Below are 6,526 nucleotides of genomic sequence, written 5' to 3'. Positions count from 1 at the left end.
AACTCCTAAACTCAATAAAGAAATTACTAGAAATTTCAGAACTATTTTTTAATTTATGAAGACAATGGCAAGACATCAACCCCAGAGCATCAATGTAGACTTCACCAGTTTCCTCATTTTCACTCCCCCCCCCACCTTACCCCAGTTATGATCTTCCAGCTCAACAACGCCCTCATGACCTGTCCCACCTGTCAATCTTCCTTCCCACACATCTGCTCCACCCTCCTCTCTGACTGATCACCTTTATCCCAACCTCCATCCAGCTACCTTCTCCCATCCCCCTCCCATTTATCTCTCCAACCAGAGGCTCCCAGCCTCATTCCTGGTGAAGGGCACTGGCCCGAAAAGTTGATTTTCCTGGTTCTCAGATGCTGCCTGACCCGCTGTGCGTTTCCAGCAACACACTCTCAACACAAATAAGAACATAAGAACCAGGAGCAGGAGTAGGCAATCTGGCCCTTCAAACCTGCTCCACCATTCAATAAGATCATGGCTGATATTTTTGTGGCCTCAGCTCCACTTACCCACCCTCTCATCATAATCCTTAATTCCTTTACTATTCAAAATGTTACCCATCTTAGCTTTAAAAACATTCAATGATGAAGCCTCAACAACTTCACTGAGCAGGGAATTCCACAGATTCACAACCCTTAAAGGAGTTTCTTCTCAATTCATTCCTAAATCTGCTCCCCTTAATTTTGAGGCTGTGGCCTCTTGTTCTAATTTCACCCGCCAGTGGAAACATGCTCTCTACTTCTATCTTATCTATTCCCTTCATAATTTTATATGTTTCTATAAGATCCCCCCTCAATATTCTAAATTCCAATTAATATTATCCTTGTCTACTCAGTCTTTCCTCGTAAGCCAACCCCCTCAATCCCAGAATCAACCTAGTGACCCTTCTTAGCACCCCCTCCAATGCCAGTATATCTTTTCTCAAGCAAAAGAGACTAAAACTGCATGCAGTACTCCAGGTGTAGCCTCACCAACACTCTACACTGCTGCAACATAAACTCCCTGCTTTTCAACTCAATCCTTTTAACAATGGAAGACGAATTTCCATTTGTCTTCCTAATTACCTGTTGCATCTGCAAACCAACCTTATGTGATTCATGCACAAGGACACACAGGTCCCTGTGTACAGCAGAATGCTGCAGCTTTTTTTAACCATTCAAATAATAGTCTCTTTTACTGTTATTCCAACCAAAATGGATGACTTCATATTTATTAACATTGTCCTCCATCTGCCAGACCTTTGCACCTGCTGCCTGACCTGCTGTGCTTTTCCAGGACCACTCTAATCTTGACAATACACGTGATCCCCAACTTAAAATCATCCACGTAAATTGCGAATAATTGCAGTCCCAACACTGATTCCTGAGGGACAACACTGGTCACTGTTTGCGAAACAGAAAAGTTTGAAAAACAGAAACTCTTTGCTTGCCATTGGTGAACCAATCCTCCATCCATTCTAATACATTGCCCATAATACCATGCATCTTTATCTTAAGAATTAGCCTTTTGTGCAGCAGCTTGCATTTTGGAAATCTACATACAGACATCTGCTTGGTTCCCGTTGTGCAATGTGCTCATGATATCTTCATAGAATTCCAGTAAATTAGTTAAGGATGACCTGCCTTTTATGAACCCTTGCTGCATCTGTACAATGGGACAATTTCTATTTAGTTGTCTTGCTATTTCTCACTTGATAGGTTCAAGCATTTTCCCCACTACAGAAGTTAAGCTAACCAGCATTTAATTCCCCATCTTTTGTCGAGCTCCTTATTTAAACAGTGGCGTCACATTTGCTGTTTTCCAATCTGCTGGAACTGCCCCAGAAACCAGCAAATTTTGGAAAGTTACCACAAGTACATTTGCTATTTCTCCTGCTATCTCTATTAATACCCTGGAATGCATTTCATTGGGGCCAGGAGACTTGTCTATCTTTAGCTCCAGTACCTTGCCCAATACCATTTCTTTCATGATAATGATCATTTCTAGGTCCTCACCTATCTTAGTCTCCTTGTCAATTACTAGTTTGTTATTGGTGTCCTTCATTGTGAAATCTAACACAAAATGTCTGTGCAATGTCTTGGCCATTTCCTCATATCCCATTACTAGAGATTAGAATTTGATACATTGTTGATCACTGAAGTACAAAAATTACAAATAATATTCAAATTTATAAAAACTAAAATTCAAAACGTAACTTCAAGTGGAATAAAAACTAAAATTACTTACAATAAATTTATTTTCTATTTGGATAACAGAGTAAATACCTAAAGTTGGGACAGCCTCCTGATTTTCAAATAATGTCACCTAATTTTTCCTCTAGTTCTTTTGCCAATTATTTCTCATCTGTCATCCTAGATGCTGACCCATTTGCCAGAGGAGTCGTGTTTTGCCTACTTAGTCTATTGCAATCCCTCACAATTTACCTCTATTCAGTCTTCCCTTGATCTCCTCTGCTCCAAGGAGACCAAATCCAGCAAATCTCATTGTTTTCAAATCATTGAATTGTCTCATCCCTGGCAGTACTACTGCTCCTTGGATACTGCCTGAACTGCTGTGCTTTTCCAGCACCACTCTAATCTAGACTCTGGTTTCCAGCATCTGCAGTCATTGTTTTTACCTAGTACCTTAATAAAGCTCCTTAGTAAACCTCTCAAGGTTTTTGACATTTTTCCTGAAGTGCGATGCAAAGTTGAACATAAACTTCCAGCTAAGCCTTAAGAAAGGATTTTAGTTTAACATTGCTTCCCTGTTTTTGTATTTCATGCCCCAATTTAAAAAGCCAAGTATCCCAAACACTTTCTCACCTGCTTTGTAATGTGCCCTGCCATGTTCAAGGATTAAAAATATGTAGCAGAGTATTTTTGTTCCCCAATAAAATGCAACCATTTAAGTTATACTGCCTATACTTGTCATTTCTCCCAAAGCTTATCAATTCATACTCATCCGCATCATATTGCATCTGCCATGCATCTACTCATTGTCCCCACTTTTTTTACAACATAACTTTGTATTCCTTGCTCTGTTCAAACACTCCATGATCTTTATGTGTTATGAACCTGCAGTCCATTGTCTCTTTATTCAGCAACACTCCTTAGGACATTATCATTATGTATATAAGTCTTGCCCTGATTTACCTTTCCAAAATGCAGCACCTCACATTTTTCTAAATTAAACTCCACCTGCCACTCCTCAGCCCATTGACCCATCTGATCAAGATCCCATTGCATTCTGTGGAAAGCTTTTTCGCAGTCCACTACAGCTCCAATTTTAGTGTTTTCTGCAAACTTACTAACTATACCTCCTATGTTCACATCCAAATTTTTTATATAAATGACAAAAAGCAGTGGATCCAGCACTGATCCCTGTGATCATTGGTCACAGGTCTCCTGTCTGAGAAACAACCTCCACCATCATTCTCTGTCTTCTACCTTTGAGCCAGTTCTGTATTGAAATGGCTCGTTCTCCCTGTATTGTATGTAATCTAACCTTGCTTAACAGTCTACCATGAAGAACCTTCTTGAAGATCTTACTGAGGTACATATAGATCATGGAAAAAACACAGCAGGTCAGGCAGCATCCGATGAGCAGGAGAATCGAAGTTTCGGGCCAGAGCCCTTCATCAGGAATGAATATTGTGCTTTTCCAGCAACACACTCTCGACTCTGATCTCCAGCATCTGCAGACCTCACTTTCTCCATATAGATCATGTTCACCGCTCTTCCCTCATCGATCCTCTTTGTTACTACTTCAAAAAACTCAATCAAGTTAATGAGACATGATTTCCATTGCACAAAGCATTAAAGGAAAATATGCAGAATTGTGTGCTTATGCTTCAGCAAAAGCTCACTTTGTTAAAACCAAAAGAAATAAAATTTTGATCTATCAAGTCAGGTTCTTGTTTGGAAACCGACTTGTCTTGAATCTGAACATGCAGTACAAAAATACTGGCTGATTCTCTTTAGATTAGATTAGATTGCTTACAGTGTGGAAACAGGCCCTTCGGCCCAACAAGTCCACACCGACCTGCTGAAGCGCAACCCACCCAGACCCATTCCCCTACATTTACCCCTTGACCTAACACTACGGGCAATTTAGCATGGCCAATTCACCTAATCTGCACATTTTGGGATTGTGGGAGAAAACCGGAGTACCCGGAGGAAACCCATGCAGACATGAGGAAATGTGCAAACTCCACACAGTCGCCTGAGGCGGCAATTGAACCCAGGTCTCTGGTGCTGTGAGGCAGCAGTGCTAACCACTGTGCTACCGTGCCGCCCACTAAAGCCGACGCCCGAGCAGGGACTCGAACCCAGGACCTTCAGATTAAGAGTCTGATGCTCTACCGACAGAGCTACCCGGGCTTACTGTCTTAATTCATTCTTCCTGCTTTTACTATGGTTTAAATACCTTCTCAAGGGCAAATAGGGAAGGGCAATTTATGCTGGCCAACTAGCAATGCCCACGCCAGGCTGAATTAAAAAATGTCATTCATTGCACAATAGCAAGCAGGTACAATTTAGATTGGTATGATAGATAATGTTATAAAAACAATGGGGAAACTTGGTTTGTCAATCTGCTTTAAAATCCAGAGCTCTTCTCCCATCCAACTCCAAATGACATGATCATATTAGACAGTGCTTAATGGACTACTCTTTCGATTTAATTTGTTGTTGTCACATGTACCTAAGTATAGTGAAAAGTTTTGTTTTGCGTGTGGTACAGGCAAATCAGAACATATCAAGATCAGAGGGTGTTTGAACAGAGCAAGGAATACAAAGTTATGGTTGTAAAAAAAGTGTGCGAAAAGCAATATCAACAGTAGATTTGAAATTTGAGAGGTCCCTTCAGAAGTTTAATAATAATAGAAAAGAAGCCGTACTTGAACCTGTTGGTATATGTGTTTAAGTTTTTGTATCTTTTGCCTGACAGAAGAGATTGGAAAAGATTATAACTGGGGTGGGAGGGATCACTGATGATGTTGGCTGCCTTTCCGAAGTATTGAGAAGTGTAGATGGAGTCAATGGATGGAGGTTTGGCTTGCGTAATGGTCTGGGCTGTGTTTACAACTTTCTGTTTTTGGTTTTGGGCAGAGCAGTTCTATAAGGATGTATCAGGATGTACAGAATGCCTTCTGTAGCGCACTATGAAAGTTGGACACCGCATTTTCTTAGATTACCAAGGAAGAAGAGGTTGTACCTTCTTGACCATTGCATCAACATGGATGGTCTAAGACAGATTGTTGCTGTACATCACTCTGAGGAACTTTACGCTCTTGAACATCTCCACCTCAGCTCCATTGATGTAGATAGGGGCATGTCTTCCTCTTTGCTTCTTGAAGTTGATGATCAGCTGTTTAGTTTTGCTGAAGTTGAGGGAGAGATTGTTATCACCAAGAATCTGGTATATCTTTCAGAGATTAATACCTTTTACAACAACTATTAGGGCAATTGCTTTTTGTTTGTTGTATATAAATAAGGGTTTGGAGGGATATGGGCTGGGTGCTGGCAGGTGGGACTAGATTGGGTTGGGATATCTGGTCGGTGTGGACAGATTGGACGGAAGGGTCTGTTTCCATGCTGTACATCTCTATGACTCTATGAGTCTATCTAGAATTGGTTTCAGGAAGTACAATGACAAAGTGTGCACCTCAAATAAAACTCTGCAACACTGGGAATAGTGAGCACAATAGTAGCAGTCGTCAAGAGGACACAGATTGGGGACAATGAGTAGATGCATAGCAGATGCAATATGATGAGTATGAATTCATAGGCTTTGGGAGAAACTACAAGTGTAGGCAGTATAACTTAAATGGTTGCATTTTATTGGGGTACAAAAATACTCTGCTACATATTCTTAATCCTTGAACGTGGCAGGGCACATTATAAAGCAGGTGATAAAGTGTTTGGGATACTTGGCTTTTTAAATTGGGGCATGGTATACAAAAACAACGAGGCAATGTTAAAGTAAAATCCTTGCTTAAGGCTCAGCTGGAATTTTCTCATGATTTGGAGACACTGGTGTTGGACTGGGGTCTACAAAGTTAAAAATCACACACCAGGTTATAGTCCAACAGGTTTATTTGGAAGCATTAGCTTTTGGAGTGCTGCTCCTTCATGAGGTGATTGTGGAGAATAAGACTGTAAGATACAGAATTTATAGCAAAAGTTTACAGTGTGTACAGCTTGTACAACAGTTGTACAGTGTGTACAACTGAAATTTTGTGTACAGCTTTGCATCGCACTTTAGGAAAAATGTCAAAAACCTGGAGAGGTTTACTAAGGAGCTTTATTAAGGTACTGACAGGGATGAGACAATTCATTGTTTTGAAAACAATGAGATTTGCTGGATTTGTTCTCCTTGGAGCAGAGGGGATCAAGGGAAGAATGAATAGAGGTAAATCGTGAGGGATTGCAATAGACTAAGTAGGCAAAACACAACTCCTCTGGCAAAGCTGTAAGTATCTAGGGATGACTGATGAGAATTAATTGGCAAAAGAACTAGAGAAAAAATT

At 40.6% G+C, this 6,526-nt stretch overlaps 1 non-coding gene across 1 annotated transcript; it reads right to left on the bottom strand.

The window, feature by feature from the left end:
- Window positions 1-4,303: 4,303 nt before the first annotated feature.
- On the bottom strand, window positions 4,304-4,376 carry trnak-cuu (transfer RNA lysine (anticodon CUU)). Its single transcript has one exon. It is a non-coding gene; the product is annotated as a tRNA-Lys (tRNA).
- Window positions 4,377-6,526: the final 2,150 nt, after the last annotated feature.

Source organism: Chiloscyllium punctatum, chromosome 10 (genome assembly GCF_047496795.1).
Source record: "Chiloscyllium punctatum isolate Juve2018m chromosome 10, sChiPun1.3, whole genome shotgun sequence".
NCBI classification, from domain to species: domain Eukaryota; kingdom Metazoa; phylum Chordata; class Chondrichthyes; order Orectolobiformes; family Hemiscylliidae; genus Chiloscyllium; species Chiloscyllium punctatum.
The sequence above is the reverse complement of the archived record's forward strand: the minus strand, read 5'-3'. Positions and strand labels throughout refer to the sequence as shown.